We start from the raw sequence: 22,338 nt of genomic DNA on the forward strand, positions 1-22,338 counted from the left end.
CTGTGGGAACTCACCGACAAGGAACACCTAGGCTCCCTGAGGAGCTCTGCACACAGACCCAAAGGAACGTCCCAGAAGAGGTCCTTGGAGGGAAATCGAGGCAGGCTCCCTCGGGCTCAGGCTTGAGCCCCCTCCTCAGAGCCGGCCCGCACCGTAGACTCCATGGCCAAATGAGATGATGCTGTTATTTTTAGAAAAGTCTCTCCCATTCGCACTTTCCCATTTTAGGCCTCTGTCAGGGCTCTATTTTGAGCCATGGGGAGGATGTTTCTCATTCTGCGCAGACATACTTGCATTCTGGCCAGCTGCTTTCAGTGTCCACTCCCTGGAGACGGGGGCCGCAGTAGAGAAGCATGTTTTTAGGAAAATGTCATCCCTGGTTTTGTGGAAGGGGCGTCACCTCATCATCAGGCGAACCCCGCTGGAAGAGCCCCCCCTTCCCCTCCTTCCACTGATTCATTTAAGGCATCAACGATCAGGCAATGGTGGTCACCACAAGAGAGATCCATCCTGTAAGGGTTCAAGCTTCCGTGGAGGGAATTTTCAAATTCCAGCCCGTCTAGAATAGAAGGCTGGAACCTCCCTGAGCGCACAACTGGGCAGATTTGCTCCATAGATTCAGGACAAGCAGGAGCTCTTCACCCGGGCGGTGAGCTTCGTTTTTATTTTTAAATACTTTGGTAATTCCATTTCGATACAATCGGTTTCCTTTGTCATCCCCTGGGTTTTATTTAGTAGTTAAAAACGTGTTTATGGCGAGGGATCTGCGGGCTTCTCCAGACCGCTAATGTGGCCCAACATCAAGAACCCTTGGTCTAATGAGACTAGGCAGGACCCAAGCACCCAGGGAGGAAGGATGGAGAGAGAGGAGGGAAGGGAATATGCAGCCTCCGAATACTAAGAGCTTCATGCCTGTGTAGTACCTTATAGAGTATAAATTACTTATATAATTCACATGTATCATGTATATATATATATATGCACACATATTACCTATAGCAGACATGAACCATAAACAATATACATATAATATATTTATATCAAATTAATTATATTTGTATTTTTGTATATATACAATTTATATTTATTAATATTATATTAACATTATATATCCATTATATTCACATCTGTATTATATTTATTATAGTCATCTTCTATATTTATTAACATTACACTCACACTACAGATTTATCATATTCCTATTATATTTATTATAGTCATCTTATATATGTATTAATATTACACTCACACTATAGATTTATCATATTCCTATTACATTTATTATAGTCATCTTATATATGTATTAATATTACACTCACACTATAGATTTATCATATTCCTATTACATTTATTATAGTCATCTTATATATGTATTAATATTACACTCACACTATAGATTTATCATATTCCTATTACATTTATTATAGTCATCTTATATGTGTATTAATATTACACTCACACTATAGATTTATCATATTCCTATTACATTTATTATAGTCATCTTATATATTTATTAATATTACACTCATATTATATGTTTATCATATTCATATCATATTTGTTATGTATTCACATTCTGATAATATATTTATTATGCCCATATTATATATTTATTTTATATTATATAGAAATATGTTATATTCAGAAATATGTTATACATTATATGCAGAAATATAGAATATATTATGTTATATATTCAGAAATATATTGTATGTTACATATATTATATATATTTAATACAACTGTGATATAGGTAGGGAAGATATTATTACATCTATTTTACCTATATAATACATGTATAATAGGCACAGTTATATACCTATATATATATCAATATAGGCTATCTATAGTATATATGTACTACATGTAGTATATACTATATATATATATAAATATTTTAATATATATGTATACACACCTCAGTACAACTCTGTGAAATAGGGAAGATATTACATCTATTTTGCTTATATAGTATATATATATATATATATATATATATATATATATATAAAACACAGGTATAGATATACACATATATGCACATACATGTATATTGCTATAGATAGTATATACTATATAGCTTTATTTATATATTATATAGATATCCATACATACAACAACTCTGTGAGATAAGTATGGAATATATTTTATATCTATTATTCTATAGATTATGTTACTCCTGAAGTTCACTCATGGAATCGGGCTCAAGCAAGGTTGATTTGTCCAAGTTCCTAAAGTTGGAAAGTAGACAAGTGGAGGCAGCTAGGTAGCTCAGTGGATTGCAAGCCAGGCCCAGCGATGGGAGGTCCTGGGTTCAAATCTGACCTCAGATACTTCCTAGCTATGTGACCCTGGTCAAGACACCCCCCATTGCCTAGCCTTTACCTCTCTTCTGCAGTTATTGGTTATAAGATGGTAGATAAACAAAATAACTATATCCAAGCTTCTAGCCTGGTCTGCCCACTTTTTTTTAACCCATATCTGCTGTCTTGTAATCAATACTGTGTATTGGTTCCAACAGAAGAATGGTCAGGGCGAGGCAGTGGGGGATAAGTGATTTCCCCAGGGTCACACAGCTAGGAAGTGTCTGAGGTCAGATTTGAACCTAGGACTTCCCATCAAATATAGTGTTTTCTAGCCTTTCTCATTCCCCTCCACAGAACCGAAGAATCATACCTATTGATCGAGCAAAGGAATACAATGTATAACTAATGGTTTATTTTCATTAATGTCTCTAAGCAATATTGACATTAAAAGGTAGAATATGCAAAGTGTTGGATTTAAAGTCAAAAGACTCAAGTTCACACCCTGACTCTTGTATCCCTCCGACTCAATTGCATCATCCATAAAATGCTATTGCTTTCTCAGTCATGTCTGGCTCTTCATGACCCCATTTGGGGTGTTCTTGGCAAAGACACTGGAGTTGTTGACCATTTCCTTCTCCAGCTCATTTTACAGAAGAGGAAATTGAAGCAAACAGGGTTAAGGGAATTGCCCAGGGTCAAAAGGCTATGAAGAGTCTGAGGTCAGATGTAAAATGGCGGTGATAATAGAACTTACTTCATTATTGGGATTATTGGGAGGAGCCACTGATAACTGATGGACATTACTTTCCAAGCCTTAGAGGGTTATATAAACACCCTCACCACCGCCATCATTATTATCATGCCAAACTGCCTCTTTATAAAGCTAAATGTCCTGGGGGGGGGGGGCAGAGAGCCATCTGCAATGCTCTGTTGACCGTTGGTGACTGGCCCTGGACAGAGCCAGAGGCTGCTCTCCATGGCTCAATTTTGATGGGAGGATGGGGAGAATCCCAGAGGTGGTGGTGTTAGAGATCTGGTACCCCTGTGTGTTGAAATCCCAAACCACTGGACACTAGGTGCTTTCAGCTGCGCAAGTGTAAACAGTCCTTTGCCAGAAGCCTTCCGGCTTCGAGGTCTCTGTTGGCTTTGGCTCTGCCTGCTTCCTTTACCCATTCTCTGCCCAGCCCTCTCATTATCCCTAGCTACAATGGGACAAGACGGAGGGAGCCCAGCCTTTGGCCCAGACAGACTAGACAGACTCTGGGGCTTGTTTATATCCACAAATGACAAATAGCACCTGAACACTCATGGCCAACACCATCGTCTCCCAGACAGGACCATGCTTGCCAATGAACCGAGAGAGGGGGAGGGGATTCCAGACTGGCCCAGCACCCAAGGACTGCTCCATGGACAATTGCCTCCAAAGGAAGCAAGTGATGAATGATTAGACAGTGGAAGACTCAGAAGGGAGAGATGCCGGCCATGGTAAACATGATGGTGCCCCTCCTGGGTTCTATGTGAATGCTAGTAAGACTTTACAGGAAATCCTGGATTGCTGGTATCAATGAGGCCAAGAAAAGTGTTTAGATTATAATGTAACAACAAAATAAACATCCAATCTAGGGCAAGACCAGAGCTTCTCTTTTTTTTTGGGGGGGGGTGTCACACCCCAAGCTTCTAGCACAGGACCCAGCACACTACTCAATGAATTAATATCTTAATTCTAAAAGACTATTGAGCGAAAGGAGGGTTTGTTGTAGATTCAAGGAATAAGCCACCAGCTACTTCAACCTTGTAAGGACCCACTCAGCAAGCGCCAAGAACGGCTCATGCTGGACAAATAGGACAAACCCGATGGGTTGGATTGTGTTTATTTCGCTCACTACCCACTCAGCCCTGGGGGACTGTGGGCTGGCAAAATTGCCAACTTTACTCCCAAGACTCGATTATGGGCAACCACACCCCCAAAAGGAGCTGGCATTTGAGGCTGAAAGATGATGAATCTTTGAGGCTCCTCCTAATCCTCGGAATAGAAACGTCCTGGGTGAGGTTGGAGGGTCAGCAATGATGATGATGATAATGATGATGATGATGATGATTGTGATAATGATGATGATGATCATAATTGGCATTCATGGAGTGCTTTAAAATTTGGAAAGAATTTTAATTCTGGAGCACCACAGTAACCATAAAAGGTTAATTAAAATAAATTATATCATTCCCATTTTACTGATGGACTTTTGGTAATATGCCTGTAGTTAATTTCAAGGTTAGTTGTTGAAGGTGGAATTTGAACCCAGGTCTTCTTGGGTTCTTTATACAAAAGACTACAATAGCAATGATATAGATAATTTCATGTTTCTGCATTTTGAACATAGTAAGCACTTAATAATTGCTCATCAACTGATAGCTTCCTCTTGTATATTGTCTCCCCCAATTAGATTGTGAACTCTTTGAGAGCAGGGATTGTCTTTCTTTTTATTCATTGTATCCCCAGTACTTAGCAGAGTGCCTGGCACATGGTAGGTGCTAATACAATGTTGATTAGATTATACTGACTGGCTTTGGTGCTATTCATCCTGGCTCTGATGCTTTCTGGCTGTGTAATCTTCATCAGGTCACTTTTTCTCTCAAGGTCTTAGCTTCTTCCTTTTCAAAATGAAAAGGATGGACTGGAGGGAATTAATTGTACTCTGAAGTTTTAAAAAATCTATGATCCTTTGGTTGTTTGTAAAAGATAGAAACCATCTTCCTGAGGATCAGTGCATCCTTTAATCCATTAGCCAAGATAGGGAGAGGGAGGGACTATGTAGAATAGAAAGCATGAGAGTGAGAGTCCAAAGATCTGGGTTCATACAGGCAAGTCATTTCCTTCTGGGGGGAGGGCCTCAGTTCTCAGTACAGTCAGCAGATTGGACTAGATGACTTCTGAGTTCATCTCATCAAAATGTTCTCATCAAAACCCCATTTACTAGTGAAAGAATCCAGGGACTTATGGCCCATCCCCAAATCTGGGATCAGGGAAAATAGCAACTTAGTCCCCATGATGGAGTGGTCCAGCTTGGAAGCAGCCAATCAGGGTATGATCTTGGGGGGGGGGAATCTCAAGTTCCTAGCCTCAATTTGCCTACCTGTAAAATGATGAGACTTTCTGCCTCCATGAACCTGTAATAGGGAAGGAACCTTTGACCATCCAGCTGCATTTTCCCTCAAAATCCTCCACAAGAAGAAATGAGAACAATGAGAGACTGACCACCTGGTCTGAGACCACTGATATGACCTAACTTCCTCTCCAGGATTTCAATTATTTAATTTGTTCCCCACCCCCCACTCCATCCCTTGACTTTCACAGATGGCTTCCTCCCATTCACAGTTTCTTGGCAAGTGGATCGCTTGACTAGCACCCCCTTGAAACCCTCCAGCCAGTTCCAATCTTCCCCAGGCAAAGGCCCATGTTCTTATTAATTCTGCAGGTGTAAAGAGTGGGAGTGGACACGGCACTCTTCTGTTCCCAGGAGAGCTCATCCAGTCTGGTTCTCACCCATCCTCTCTTGCCAAGATGAGTCCTTGCCACCAACACCCTTCTGCAAAGAAGAAAATATCATTAGAGCTGAGACAAGCTCAGTTACTCAAAGGATTAACTCCTCCCTTTCTAGAAGAGCCAGACACAACAACCCCAGCTGTTCCATGGGCAGACTGGACTTGAAGGATCACCCATGACTACTGTGAGAGTTAGTCTGTAAGTGAAGGATCACACAGCTCATGGAGGCTGGCTCAAATGGAACCATTCCCAGTTGGTCATCCCTTCACCTCTTTTTTTTTCTTTTCAGTGCAACCATCATGAATAACTTTATTAAAATCTCCACAACTAGTCAGTCATTTCCTTTGGGTATCTATCAGTTCCTTTTCTTTAAACCTCTTACCTTCCATCTTAGAATCAACACTAAGCATTGATTCCAAGGCAGAAGAGTAGTGAGGGCTAGGCAATGGGAGTTAAGTGGCTTGTCCAGGGTCACCCAGATAAGAAGTGTCTGAAGCCAGATTTGAACCCAAGAGCTCATGACTTTCAATCTTCTGAGCCACATAACTCCTCCATGAACTTCTGAAGTTAACAGGATTGTCTTCCAGCCATGGAGAGAGGCCAGGGTAACTCTCTTGTCTGGAGAGGAGTGCTATATTTCCAGGGCTCCACTTCCAACTCTAAACTCCTTCCTTCACCAAGCACCAGTGATCTTTTCATCTAGAAGGTCATCTTCATTCTCCCCTAAAACTTTTCATGTTGGAAAATTTCTCCTTGTCTGTGGCTCTTCCTCTAACTGGTCAGTTCCTCCTAGAACCATGTTTAGAAAAGTCCCCAGGCTGGCCATACTCCCTCCTTCCTTCCTCTCTGACCTTCAGTTCTTAGGTTTCTGCCATATTTATGGGAAGGACTTCCCTCGTTAGAATGGAGGCTTCTCTAGGGCAGACTCTGTCTTTCTTTTTGTTTGTGTTCATATTGCCAGACCTGAATACAGTGTCAGAAAGATTTAAAAAATACTTAATAAATGCTTGTCAACCTGACCTGACATGACTCTCCAATGTTCTATTTGTAGGGCTAAAAGAACTTTATATTTTCTCCAATTCATCTTAATCATCTTACATGATTAAGATTAATATTCTAGGTTCTTGAGAAAGTTTTGGTCCTGATTCTGTAATCAGATATGTTAGTTATTTGTATCATTGGCAAGGCTGATCTGTATGTTATCAATGCCTTTTATCTAAGCCACTATGAAATCATAAATGGTACAGTGCTAAAGATAGATTCCTAAATTTCTTTAGTTGGAAATATCTATTAGGTACTTCTTTTTTTGTAAAGGAAATGACATATGGAAGACTACTTATTGTTGCGGGTTTTTCCAACTCTTACTTTCTGTTCTATTAATAACTCTAAGCCAGAAGGGTGATTCAGCTAGGTGTATTAGTGTATTGAGATCCATGTCTAGAGATGGGAGGTCCTGGGTTCAAATCTAGCCTCATATTTCCTAGTTGGGTGACCCTGGGCAAGTCACTTAATTTCAGTGGCCTATTCCTTACCACTCTTCTGCCTTGGAACCGATACATTGTATGAATTCTAAGACAAAGTAAGGGAGGATATGGAGAAGGAAAAGAAGGAGGAGGAGGAGGAGGAGGAAAAGAAGAGGAGGAGGAAAAGAGGATGAGAAGAGGAGGAGGAAGGGGAGGAAGAGGAAAGGGAGGAGGAGGAGGAAGAGAAGAAGAAGAAGAAGAAGAAGAAGAAGAAGAAGAAGAAGAAGAAGAAGAAGAAGAAGAAGAAGAAGAAGAAGAAGAAGAAGAAGAAGAAGAAGAAGAAGAAGAAGAAGAAGAAGAAGAAGAAGAAGAAGAAGAAGAAGAAGAAGAAGAAGAAGAAGAAGAAGAAGAAGAAGAAGAAGAAGAAGAAGAAGAAGAAGAAGAAGAAGAAGAAGAAGAAGAAGAAGAAGAAGAAGAAGAAGAAGAAGAAGAAGAAGAAGAAGAAGAAGAAGAAGAAGAAGAAGAAGAAGAAGAAAACGACAACAATGGCAATGGCAACAGTGACGATGACAGTGACAACATAAGAGTAAGAACAATGGGTTTGATGAATTACCCAGAGTCAGACAGCTAGGAAGTGTCTGAGGTCAAATTTGAACTCAGGTCTTGCTGACTCTGGGCTTGGTGCTCTATTCACTGTGCCACCTAGTTGTCCCCAATTTATTGCTTTTTAGAATTTTAAATTTTATTATGAACTTTGCAAACATCAAATAAAAAAATATTTGTATATACATAGAACAGAAAGTGAATTATAACTAAATTAATGTATATTGTTACACATGTATAATTATAGATCTATATAAGTATACATAAGTTAAAGTGAATTCTACATACAAATCTCCATTATTTACCTCTTCTTTTTTCTTTTTAAATACATAAATGCATCCTGTACCTTCCAAAGCTTTCCTGCTGGTCAGATTCTTTCTGGTGTATATGTAGGATTTACAGAAAGACATGGATGAGAACCACACAGGAACATTCACCTAGGCTATTATTTATGATGATGGACAAAAATGACATCAAAAATCCATTTAAGCATTGGAGACTAAGTCTAATTTAGTAACATTGTGTTTTCTGCTGTAGGGAATTAAGGGCGGAGGTTGTTTAAACTAATCAATCATGTCTTCCCACTTTCTATAAAGGGACATTTATTAGGCATCTATTATGTCCTGGGCACTGTGATAAATCTGTTAAAGCATCTGGGCTAGGAGCAGCTAGGTGGTTCTGTGGATAGAGTGCCAGTTCTGGAATCAGGAAAACCCCACCTCCTAAATTCAGATCTCAGACACTTACTAGCTCTGTGACTCTGGTCAAGTTACTTAAGCCAATTTGCCTCCGTTTACTCACTATAAAGTGAGCTGGGAAGGAAATGCCAAGAAACCCCCAAACAGGTTCACAAAGAGGGGGACGTGACTGAACAATGAGTTCGAAGTTATCCTTTGAATCCTGAGGGGAGACATAGAAAACCTACCCTGGAAACCCAGTGTGACAATGGAAATTGGTCTGATTACATAGATGCATACATATATAGAAACATCATTTTGAGTCCTAAAAGAACTTTTCAATGCTTACTATTCTTAATCTTCAGAATTTCTCTGTGGTTAGCTATTACGCCAAGGATGCATATTCTCCTCTTCTTATAGGGGAGAAAATGAAAGCACCGAGCTGATGACAGCCTTTCCAAAGACCATACAGAAATTTTGAAAAATAGCTCAGCCCTATATGTTACGTGTTGGTTTATTAAAAGAGATTGCTTCAAATTGGGCTTCTTGCAATTTGTAAAAACATTTCTGCCAATGTTAAAAATTGTTTTTATATGTGACTGAGAAAAATAAAATATAAAGTTTAATATTGTTTTTCCCAATTAACATTTTTGTCTATTAATGCCTTTTAAATTATATGGGGGGGGGGGGAGAGCAGCTGAGTGGCTCAGTGGATTGAGAGCCAGGCCTAGAGATGGGAGATCCTAGGTTCAAATCTGGTCTCAGACACTTCCCAGTTGTGTGACCCTGGGCAAGTCACTTGACCCCCATTGCCTAGCTCTTATCCCTCTTCTACTTTGGAACCACCACACAGTTATTGATTCTAAGACAGAACAAAAGGGTTATTAAATATTTATATATTTAATAAAGAATAATATATTATATAATGGGTTTATACTACATATCACATATATTTATAGCATATATACAATATAATTATATATGTATAATATAATACATAATAAGTATCATATAATATAATTTCTAAAATGATATAAATGATATATAATATATAATACAGATTATATATGTATGTATATAATATGAATCACTTCCCAATATGCTCTATCTGGTCTTCTTTCTAAAATGTCATATAATATATAATACAGATTATTTATTTATATATATATATAATATGAATCATTTCCCAATATGCTCTATCTGGTCCTCTTTCTAAAATGTTATATACTATATAATACATATTATATATGTATGTATATAATATGAATCATTTCCCAATATGCTCTATCGGCCCTCTTTCTAAAATGTTATATACTATATAATATATATTATATATGCATATATATAATATGAATCATTTCCCAATATGCTCTATCTGGTCCTCTTTCTAAAATGTTATATACTATATAATACAGATTATATATGTATGTATATAATATGAATCATTTCCCAATATGCTCTATTTGATCCTCCCTTGAAGTGAGTGGAGCAAAACTCAAGTGACAAGGCAGCTAGCTGTGTCAGACTAGTCTCTGGGTCCAGTATTGATCACTTTATTTCATCTGGGTTGGGCAGCATTTGGGTTGTTTCTATCTATATTCATGTAGTCACTGTGTATGCTGTTCTCTTGTTTTATTCTCTCCATTTTTCATTCATTCCTACAGGTTTCCCCAGACTTCTCGGAATTGCTCCCATTTGTCATTGTTTATAGTCCAATATGCCCTTACATTCTTGTGCCACAGTCTGTCCAGCCATTCTAACCGATAGAAACCTTCTCAGAGCTTATTTTAGAGTGTCTAAAATTCTGGAAATAAAGTCACAGGGAGAGAAATGGCTGGACGGTTTTATTGGATAACTCACAGTACAGAAAGTAGTACATGAAACTTTTACTGGAAATACTTGGTCATAATTGCTTATGAATATCCTCAGCTTCCTGTTCTTACTTCAGTTTAGAGACCTTCGCCATCTGTTGCTTATTTCAGCCCTGGCCCAGCTGGGTAATGAAAGTGACCTCTCCGTTCCAATCCACGAATGTCAGTCTATTCTCCTTTATCTTCCACTCTGTTTTCTATGAAACTTCCAGTGTATTTGGTTCCATTTGGGAATGTATACGTCCTTGTACCATGAGACGTGCTGCCCTTGAATTATCCCTCATATAGTACTCCTGGAAAATGTCCAAGTCCTCCAAATCCATTCATCTTGTCATCTTTCTAGGTCCCTAAATAGATTATTCCTCTGAAGCAGACTGGTATGAATCCCTGCTCCACTTCTGTCAAAGACTCTTGGAGATATTCTTGTACAGCCACCTCATATTTGTCTGTGTTCATTTGGAAATACAAAACATATTTTACATACTTCTGGGTTTTAAACTCTTTTGCTGATGTCATGTTCATTTTCAGGAGAGGTATAGATCTCTTGGCACTCGAGGAAAGTGACAACTCCATCACCCTCACCCCCAGATTTTTCCTTTTTTTTTGTTTAACTCTTACTTTCTGTCTTAGTAACAACTATAGGTCAGAAAGGCAAGGGATAGGAAAATGGGAACGTGACTTGCCGAGGGTCACACTACTAATTAGTGTCTGAGACTAGATTTGAACCCAGGTCCTCCAGACTCCAGGCTTGGTGCTCTATCCATGTAGCCACCTAGCTGTCCCCAGGTACTTCCTTTTAAACTGACCCATCAATGGGTCCAGATCAAAATCTACCTAACTGCTGTATTGAATATTCCCCATCTTTCCATCCAGTCCACAAGAATAGTATGGGAGATTTTATCTAACGCTTTGCTAAAATCTCAGCTAACCACATCTATAGTATTTCTCTGATCTAATGAACTAGTAACCCTTTCCAAAAGGAAATAAGGCTAATCTGGCATGACTTACTCGTGGAGAAGCCATGATGGCTTTTTTTAATGACTATTTCCTTTTCTAAATGTTCACTAACTAAGAAATTTTCTAGGAATTACAGATTCTACCCTTCTCCCTCTTCTGAAATTTAGCCTATTTGAGACTTTCAAATTTTATGATTTTTCTTTTTCCCATAAAATTTCTTTTTTTTTTTAACCCTTACCTTCTATTTTAGAATTGAAATTAAGTTTTAGTTCCAAGGCAACAGAGTAGCAAGGACTAGGCAATTGGGGTTAAGTGATTTGCCAAGGTTCCTGCAACTAGGAAATGTATCTAAGGTCAGATTTGAACCCAGGACCTTTCATCTCCAGGTCTGACCCTCTATCCACTGAATCACCTAGCTATTCCTTCCATAATCTTTCAAAGTTCAGTGACTACAATAACAGTGACCACAAACTCACCTGCAAGTTTTTTTTTTCAGACTCTTGGAATGAAGGGATAATTGTTGGAATGAATATGACCTGAATCATTTAAGGGCAGCCCTTTCTAGCCTCTCCTTTATTTTGGATTTCAACCTTCAACTGTTTTTGTTTTGTTCTTTATAGTACAAACATCAACGGAAAAAATATATACATTCGATCCTCAGTCTACAATGAAAACTTAGGAATGAGAAAACCTAGAATTCTATAGAAGAGAGTCCAAGATGGATTTGTTTGATAGGACATAGGGGCCATGATGTCACCATGACATGTAGCTTTGCCCAGCACATTCCAGTAGAATGTAAACCACTTAGGAACAGGGAGTATGGCATTTTTTCTTTATCTCCCCAGAGCCTAGCACATAGTAGATTCTTCATCAATTCTTATTGAATTGAACTGAATTGTCAACAGAAACATGGCAGGAGATGGGATGTGTTTCTTCCAGAAGTCTAAAAGGGTCCTGGGATTCATAAGGCCATGAAAGCATCATTAAGAGCTGGAAGGGGTATGGCTATCATCAGTCCAGCCTTCTCATTTTGCAGATGAGTAAACTGATATTCAGGGTGGTTAAGTGAATTTCTCAGAGTCACACAGATGGTAAAAGTCTAAGTGCAGGATTCAAATTCAGGTCTTCCTAATTCTAAGACCAATGGTCTAGCCACTACACCCATCTGCTCTCATGATGATCTTTAAGTTACCAAAGAAAAGAGTTCTGTAAAATTCTGTTCAAGTAGATTAAGAGCCAGGCCTAGAGATTGAAGGTTCTAGGTTCAAATTTGGCTTTAGATACTCCTAGCAAGTCACTTACTACTCTTCTGCCTTGGAACCAATAGAAAGTAACTGAATTTAAAGGTTTAAAAATACTGTTCAAGATAATGAAAATGTAGTAGGCTGAGGAAACAGGTCTCAACCAAATGCCACCTGATGACAGCAGATCCTGATGACAGTCAGTTGAACTTTGCACTGGGCTCTACACAACAGCTGGCCACTGTGCCCTGATTCTGACAGTGGGTACTTGCTTTAGCTATGCCAAAATGATGTCAGCTCTGCATTACTGCCCACTTTCCCACCCACCCCCAGCTTTTGTACAGACCTGAGTGGTTAACAGTTAGTTGGTAATCAACGAAAGTCACTCCTCCTCTACACCATGGCACTCTGAAGCATAGCTATTAACACATGCTGGAACACAGATAACCTATGAGTGGTAGAGGAGAGAGAAAGAAGTCATGGAAGTCCCATAGCGGAAAGGTGGTCTTGTCAGCTGACAATTCTCTTCTATGCTAAATCAGGAGTCCATGAAGATCACTTGTGGAAGCTCAGGTAGCTAATCAGATCTAGCTGTTTGTGGACCAACACAGGGACATGTCATGATTGAGGAATGGGGTGGGTACCACCAAAAGAATTATCATAGAATCCTGGGATGTCAGCACCAGATGAATTGAAACCCTTCCCTCAACTCTGGTACATATGACTCAGTGTACCCACCACAGAACCTGCTCAGTCGTGTCTGGGTGTTCTGGATGTCTCATCTCTGTATTTTTCATGTGGTATGACCCTGCTTATCTGTGGGTAGCTAGAACAAACCAAGAAGATGCCCTCAATCTAATCCCTGAATTTGGCAGCTTTTCAATTCTGGACACAAAATTACTTGGAGGATAAGTTTGGGGTAACATTTGATAACAATAAAGATATGAGTCTCAATTTCCTTATTTGAAAAAGAGGGGCTCCGGTCTCCTCTATTTTCAAATTATGATTGTATACTTCCACATTTAAAGTGCCAGGCATTTTGGGAGGAATTGAGGATAGAAAAACAGACAATGAAACAGTCCTTGCTCTCAAAAAGCTTGCTTTCTACTGAGATGATTCATTATGTATCAAAGTAAATAAAGATAACATCTACATAAGGTAATGTAATGGGGAAGTATCCTAGAAGGATGTAAGATGTTTTAACCCACCTAGGAACTCCTCAGGGCTAAGCCCTTTGGTTATAGAAACAAAGTTTATTTTAACAAAAGGGATAAGGGGAACAGGAACCATCAAAGTCATGCTGTTTGACATGGTCATGCATGGAAACCAGGGGGTTGCAAAGTGGCCCCCAGGAAGGATAGGGACACCCACTCAGATCCCCTCTGTATGACTTCTCTCACTAACATCATTTATTATTGGAATTGCTTCACAGGAGAAAATAGATGAGAGCAAAATGATTACAGGATTAATACAGATGTTTCATGTTATTCCCCCAGAATATCACCAAAAAAAACATATTTACAAAATCAAACCTAAAGATTCCTATGAGTTAAACTTCTAACAAAACTGCACTCAGATTCTCCACCCCCCACCACAAGCCAGGGACAATAGGTATATTAATTACCTCTCAGTCACAGACTGGTATGTTTCACTCCACTGATTGCTGTGCTTACTGAAATCCAGGCAATTTGTCCTAGAAACCTTAGTGAAACATTAGAAAAAATGAAAGCCTGATATTTAAAAAAATACATAAAACTAGGTTGTGTTTCTGTTACCCTTTGATCCTGCACTTAGCAGCAGTGTTTTTGTTGATTGTCTCCTAAGAAATCCTGATTGATTATCTACTTGATTAAAAGTAATAAATGATTTTTCTTAGCTTTTCCGCGAGTTTGATCACCTTACAGGTTAATGAAGAACTAACCTCTGGCTATCCTGCCTATGATGAGAAAACATTTATCTTTTGTAAAAGCTTTGCATTTGTTGTAACAACATAGTATATAGGATAATCATAGAATGTTAATTAAATCATTTGTTAAAAGTTAATGTATGACTTATCCAATTATCTGTAAGGAACATGTATGTTGAAAAATGAAGCTGTGTGCCAAGGAGATATGTAACCACTGCGGGTATAAAAATAAAGACAACCCTGAGCCAAGTGGAACAGTTTCTTGTGACACCTGTGCTACAGGTTGAAACTGTCAGCTGTCTGCCCATCATTCACGCCTACACCATCACATCCAGTCAAGGACCCCCGAAGCTGCGGTAAGGGCTGGTCTCATACCCATGGCAATGACCCTAATAGTCTTTAAACTATCTCCACCCAGCTCCTAAGTTCCCTGCCAAAGGAGAATCTTCTGTTCTTCTTTAGGCCTTACCTACACCTCCTTATGCTATCTAAAACCTTTTCCCAGGCTATCTGACTTAACTCTACTCTTCCCACCAGTAATTAATAAAGAAAGGGGAAAACCTCTGGGTTTGGCTGTTGTACTAAATAATTCAAAGTTATAGATGGAAAACTTTGAATTACCTTTGCCAATAGGAATTCTGATAGATAGACCATTTCCAAATGAAGACTGGACTCAGGGAAATTAGTTTTCTCCAAGTAAATGCTCTACCTGGATGTCAAAGATTTTCTCTATGAAAATCCTGGCTTTCCAGGGAGAATCTCTTAGAGCAAAACTCCTCCTTCAGCTTGAAATTATAGGCAGAGACAAAATCCACTTCCAGCTCAGATGAAATCCAAGAAGGAAGTGAAGTTCAGTTATTTTCAGTTTTATACTCCCACAATCCCTTCCTACCCAGAATCCTTTCCCAGGGCTTATCTCAAAATTCCCTTCTTTCCACTAACCCTAGAAAACCAGTCGTATCCCTTATATTCCTACAGTACTATCAAGAGAGAGTCCTCCTACCAGTGAAAGTGAGGAAAGACCTCACATACTTGGTGGCATCTAAGTTATAACTTGGAAAGAAGCTATGTAATCAAATAAGGGAAAGCAAGTAAAGAGTGTATTACAGATAGAAGTGACAATTTGTGGAAAGCCATAGAAGCAAAAGATAGAAATATGTACATAGGAAAGAGCCAGAAAGTTGTTTTGGCTGAAAATGGGGAGTGCCAATGTAAAAAGTCTAAAAAGGTTGGTGGCAAAGAATTTTAAATACCAGGATGAGGAGTTTGTATTTTATCTGGGAGACAAGAGGAAGACGTTGAAGGTTTTTATTTTAACTTTTATTTTAATGAAGGTAAAGGCATGATCAAGTCTTTGGCAGATGCAGAAGAGAATGGGACAAATGGATGAATTGATCCATATCACTTGTTAAATAGTTGGGTACAAAGTAATTTCTGCATCTCATTGTAGCCCATTGGGAGGGGAAAAGGCCATCTGTTCTTGTCCATAGATCTACTGCCATAGATCTGCTGCAATTCACAATTTGACCCTGGGTAATCAGCAAAGATCCCAAAGATTCATAGAAAGGATGTGGGCACCCCACTCAGGAAACAGATTCAGAACCTTGGCTATAGACTAAACCAATCCCTTAGTCATTCAACTTATCCTCGGTATTTGAGACATGACAGGACCAGACAAGAGAGTATGGATGGAACAGATTATCCATTACCACTCTTTAAAAAATTGATCATGTGCATAGCAAAAGAAAATTGAGGATGGGACTGAGGGCAGGAGCAAAAAGGGTCCTGATATACAAAAACATATTAAGAATCCCTGCATTTCTGGGCAGCTAGGTAGCACAATGGATAGAAGGTAGGCCTAGAATCAGAAGGACCTGAGTTCAAATCTTGCCTCAGACACATCCTTGCTCTGTGACTCTGGGATAGCTACTTAATCACAACTGCATATCCCTTTTTGCTCTTCTGTCTTAGAACTGATATTAAGAAAGAAAGAAAGAAAGAAAGAAAGAAAGAAAGAAAGAAAGAAAGAAAGAAAGAAAGAAAGAAAGAAAGAAAGAAAGAAAGAAAGAAAGAAAGAAAGAGGGAGGGGGGAGAGGGGGAGGGGGGAATGGGGGAAGGAGGGAAGGGGGGAAGGAAGGAAGGAAGGAAGGAAGGAAGGAAGGAAGGAAGGAAGGAAGGAAGGAAGGAAGGAAGGAAGGAAGGAAGGAAGGAAGGAAGGAAGGAAGGAAGGAGGGAGGGATAAGAAGAGAAGAAGAAGAAGAAGAAGAAGAAGAAGAAGAAGAAGAAGAAAGAAGAAGAAGAAGAAGAAGAAGAAGAAGAAGAAGAAGAAGAAGAAGAAGAAGAAGAAGAAGAAGAAGAAGAAGAAGAAGAAGAAGAAGAAGAAGAAGAAGAAGAAGAAGAGAAGGAGAAGGAGGAGGAGGAGGAGGAGGAGGAGGAGGAGGAGGAGGAGGAGGAGGAGGAGGAGGAGGAGGAGGAGGAGGAGGAGGAGGAGGAGGAGGAGGAGGAGGAGGAGGAGGAGGAGGAGGAGGAGGAGGAGGAGGAGGAGGAGGAGGAGGAGGAGGAGGAGGAGGAGGAGGAGGAGGAGGAGGAGGAGGAGGAGGAGGAGGAGGAGGAGGAGGAGGAGGAGGAGGAGGAGGAGGAGGAGGAGGAGGAGGAGGAGGAGGAGGAGGAGGAGGAGGAGGAGGAGGAGGAGGAGGAGGAGGAGGAGGAGGAGGAGGAGGAGGAGGAGGAGGAGGAGGAGGAGGAGGAGGTGGAGGAGAAGAAGAAGAAGAAGAAGAAGAAGAAGAAGAAGAAGAAGAAGAAGAAGAAGAAGAAGAAGAAGAAGAAGAAGAAGAAGAAGAAGAAGAAGAAGAAGAAGAAGAAGAAGAAGAAATCCCTGCAAATCAAAGTTAAACCCAACTCTTAACTATTCCCCAACAAGTTGCGTGGTTTTAGTTTTGTTGTTGGGGGAGGGGGTCCAATATGAAAGGAGGCTTGTTCCCAAGAGGAGTCAGTGAGAGTACTCTTGGGAGAGCAGATTATGTATATTGCAAACACATTGCTCACTGGCTAAAATATAAACTGATATCACTGGTCCGAACATCCACATTGAAAAGACAATTTAGATTCTTCAGGGAGCCATCCATGAAGCTAAGTACTTGGAAACATTGGGGAAGATGGAAACAACGCCTTCAATATCCTGGTTAAAGACTCCATCTGCCTTGGATATGAGAGGCAAGAAACCCCCATCACTCAGAGAGCTCCTAATGGGAATACCTTATCCTTGACAGATTGCCTCCCAGAATAACTCTAGCTAAGAGGAAAGAGAGAAGGGAGAGAGATTTAGGAGATAGAACTTGCCCAACTCCTGTAGCCCTGGATGCTCATTTTAGGGGAGCCCAAGACTCCATGTTGGCTATCTGCTCTGTCTAAACCCTCAGCAAAGTGATGGAAATCCAGGCATTTTAGGAGAATCAAGGACTGTCATTCCATCCAATTAAAAAGAGCTACAAGAGCATTTTTTGCTTCTCTGCCCATTGCCATGGATACTACAGAGAGAACACACATAAACACAATGCATATGTTGAACACACTGGAATCATTTAATGCAAAACATTCCTTCCCTCTGTAGCTCTAAGAGGCAATCCTAAAACACATCACAAGGACCACAGGGGGACTGATTGAGAGCTAAAAGACACTCATTGCACAGGATATCTGGCCCAACCCCTTCATCTCAGAGATGAGAAACCTGGGGCCCAAGAGAGGAGAAGGGATTTGTCCAAGGTCACACAGATACTCCATTTTCCATCTCTGGGTCTTTGTACAAGCTGAAATACTCCCCCCCCCCCCTTACCTCTGACTCAATAAATCCCTAACTCCCTTCAAGAGAAGGCAATAAATATTTAAGGATCACCTACTATGTGCTGGGCACTGTGTGAAGTCCTTTGCAAATATTACCCTCCCTGGAGACTATCCTAATCTTGTATTTATATTCTCTGCGATTAGTGCCTGACTCATGGTAAGTGCTTAGTAAATGTTTCTTAATCCAGTCATTAAAAAAAAAATAAAACTAACCTTCATAACAACCCTGGGAAGTAGGTGTTATTATTATCTCCATTTTATAATTCAGGTTTTTGTTGTCATTTCATTTTGGGGGGATTTTTTGTTAGGCAAATAGGGTTAAGTGATTTACACAAGCTAGTAAATGTCTGAATCTGGATTTGAACTCAGGTCTTCCTGACTCCAATCCCAACACTGTGCCATCTAGCTGCTCCCCTTTTACAATTCAGAAAGCTGAGGCAGACAGAGATAAAGTGACCTACCCAGAGTCTCACAACTACTAAATGTATGAGGCTGGATTTGAATTCAGGTCTTCATGACTCCATGCCCAGCACTCTATCCACTGTACTATCTAGCTACCACCATTTTATAATTCAGGAAACTGAGACAGAGTTAAATGACCCAGGGTCACAGAGCTAGTAAGTTTCTGAGGCTGGATTTAAACTCAGGTCTTCCTGACTCCAAGCCCAACACTCTATGCACTGTGCTATCTATCTGCCTCCATTTTACAGTTCAGGAAGCTGAGGTAGTTAGTTAAGTGACTTGTCTAGGGTCACAGAGCTAGTAAATTTCTAAGGCTAGATTTAAGCTCAGGTCTTCCTGACTCCAAACCCAGCACTCTATCCACTATAACACCAGAAGTCAGGTATCACCACCTACCCAAGACCTTTCCTGATTTTACTCTCCTCTCCTGCCTCAGTTATTAGTATTCTCCCTGCCTTTGTATTTTTTCATATGTTTTTGTACTTGCTTATGAGTATGCATGTGTGCATGTGTATGTTTGCATGTGCATGTGTGTGTGTTGCTTGTAAGGTCTTTGGAGGTAGAGACATTTTTGTCTTTAGGACCCAGCACCTAGCAGAATGTCTGGCACATAGTTAGAACTTAAAACACCTGTGCTCAGTTGAGTGTAGGAGCTCTGATTCCCAATCTACAGAACTTTCCACCACACCACACTGCCAATCTTTGGGCCAATGGCTTTAGTCTTCAGGCTTCAGATGGTTTGAATCTTGGTTCTGCCACTGGACTCCCTGGGGGGTCAGCTGGTCCCCCTGGGCTATAGCATTTCATTGACTTCCAAAGGAGAAGCAGGATGGACAAGGTGATCTCCAAAGGGACTTCCAGCTCTGAACCTAATCGATGATCTCTAGGCTGACCAAAAGACTCAGCTCCAGTCCTTTTTTCAAAACATTTTTTTTCTCAAAAGGACTTAAAAGTATGGCTGCCTTATGTCTCATTTAATGAAGCAGCATGAGATTGCTGTGGTTAGGATGGAACTTGAGCAGCTTGGAAACAAGACATTGTATCTCGCACCAGAGATCACAGGTCAGCTGGGAAAGGAAGTCCAAGCAAGCATCAGCCTGTAGAACTGCTGGCACCAAATCCTTGTTTGGATCCTGTGCTCATGAACCTAGGTTCTCTACCGAGAACCCTTGAGCTACTGTCTATGTCTGGCGCTATGAACCCACAGCTATGGAGTAAGCATCCCCTCAGAGCCAAGAGAAGCCGAGAGTCACCAGCGTCAAAGTATTCTTCCTAGAGAAGAGTCCAAAGTGGTGGTGGAAGGAGGGAAACCCGAGGAGCCCTGATTTAGATGAAGAACTCAACCCCTCTGCTTCCCACTCAATCCTGCGGTTTCCATTTGGGATGGGAGGGGAAGGCTGGGGTGGAGCAGAGGATTAGGGTGTTGGCTTCCCTGACTGACTGTTCTCCTACCACCCACACTTTCTTTACATTGCCTTGGCAACACAACACACTGGGTCAGGGTCCCAGGACTCGATGCTCCCAGGAGAAAGAAGGCAGCCCAAGTGTATTAGCAGAGTTGGGGTTGCCCAGAAGGGAGCTCAAGGCACTGACTGAAACTCACTTAGTAGATGAAGACTTTACTTTGAGATTTGCATTGTGGACTGAGTATTTCTACCTCATCTCCTTGCTCATTCTAACAATGGTTCACATTTACCAATGGGAGCAGGCATTTCTCCCTTCCTTTTTCAGCTGTGAGAACAGACTCAGTGAGGGAGAGAAAATTGCCCAACATCAGTGACTGAACAAAAATTTGAATCCAAGCTTTCTGATTCCGGGTCTAAACCTTTCATCTTTCCAGTGCCTGACTCAGTGATCTACACACAGCGAATAATTCCCTGGGGAGATTGTAGTTGACAGTTTCCGACTCTCTTTAATTCATCAAGCCATATGATGGCATGGTACCTTCAAATTCCAACCCAGCTACACACTTCTTTATCAATGGAAGAATAAATGATGTTGGAAATGTTGAGTTCATCAGATTCCCACACAGATGTCCCACACTATCATTGAATAGCACCCACCCTTGAGGGAGTTAACCAGAACCCAACTAAGGTAAGGCAACTGGGCATTCTCCCAGGGCCACAAATTTAGATGACACAAAATATAACAAGTACTAACAACATTTATAGCACATGAATAGTGTAGGAATGGTGGAACAAGCAACTCGTTATAAAGAATAATTGGTTACAATAGGCAACTGGCATGTTGCAGATTGGAATGAGCGCCTACCCTGCCCTAACCTGTTCATCTCTTTCTCACCCCCACATGACAATCTCCTCAGCAACATGCTCAGGATTTGGGCATACTAGGGTATTGGTAGTTACCACCAGCCAAGCCTCCTTGTTTGAAGACCTGAAGGTCCATTTTAGGCTGCTTTCCCTCTCAGCTTTTTTTCGTAATATTTGCTCTGGACTCAAAAAATCTTATGATGGACCACTTTAGTAAGAGATTTCCAAAGGAAAGAGGGAGGAATTGATCCTTCATGGCAGACACAATCCAAGGTTTCATTCCTTAGTTTTCTGAAACTCATTCAAGAATTAAACAGTTTTTTTTAACCCTTCTCTTCTGTCTTAGAATCAATGCTAAGAATTGATTCCAAGGCAGAAGAGCAGCAAGGGAGAAGCAATGGGGGTTAAATGACTTGTGCAGGGTCATACAGCTAAGAAGCGTCTGAGGTCACTTTTTGAACCTACGTCCTTCCATCTCTAGTCTTAGCTCTCTATCCACCGAGTCACCTAGCTGCCAGGAACCAGTTTTAACATAAACTCCTTGAGGGCAAGCAATGTTTCATTGTCTTCAAGTCCCTGGAACCTGTCTAGCATGATGTCCTACACACAGTAGGTTCTTAATAAGTGTTCATTGATTGATATTTTAATTGTTAGACAACAATGTCTAAAGAGTACGAGAAAAGAAAGCTAGTACCGATTACCCTCTGCAGTTGTCAACTACAGTAATAAACTTTGAAAGGTAAAGCAAAAACTGAGTAACGGATTAATGTCTGCATTTTAATGCATGTTGTTTGTTTTTGCCAATTAGAGAAACAAGCAGAACCCAATGAATTGGTTTGAATGAACCCCAGTCCACTGCTTAAATTTAATCGAACTAAAATAGAGTAACAATCATTAAAATGGGATTGCTGCCATTTTAGTTGGGTGGTATCACCAAGATAATAGACTTAGATCTAGAAAAACCTTCAGAGCCCAGCTAATCCAACCCTCTCATTTTACAAATATGTAAACTGAGTCCCAAAGGAAGTTAAATGGCATGCCCGAGGCCACACACATGGGAATCATCAGAGGCAGGATATGAAGCTGGGTCTTCTGACTCTGGGATTAATACTCTTTCCACTCTACTATTTCACCTTCTGTGGAATTAGAAAATATTAAAATTCAAAGGGACATTAGAGCACATGGAATATAACCACCTTAC

The 22,338-nt window shown here is 40.3% G+C and overlaps 1 long non-coding RNA gene across 1 annotated transcript in view; it reads right to left on the bottom strand.

The window, feature by feature from the left end:
• Positions 1–2,203: 2,203 nt before the first annotated feature.
• Positions 2,204–22,338, bottom strand: part of LOC130454996 (uncharacterized) — a 26,221-nt gene continuing 6,086 nt past the window's right edge. The window contains exons 2-3 of the long non-coding RNA XR_008912756.1: positions 13,006–13,107; positions 2,204–5,890 (exon numbers count right to left, since the gene is read on the bottom strand). This is a non-coding gene — a long non-coding RNA (uncharacterized LOC130454996). The remainder of the gene's footprint in view (positions 5,891–13,005; positions 13,108–22,338) is intronic.

This window comes from Monodelphis domestica, chromosome 6 (assembly GCF_027887165.1).
Source record: "Monodelphis domestica isolate mMonDom1 chromosome 6, mMonDom1.pri, whole genome shotgun sequence".
In the NCBI taxonomy this organism is placed as follows: Eukaryota; Metazoa; Chordata; class Mammalia; order Didelphimorphia; family Didelphidae; genus Monodelphis; species Monodelphis domestica.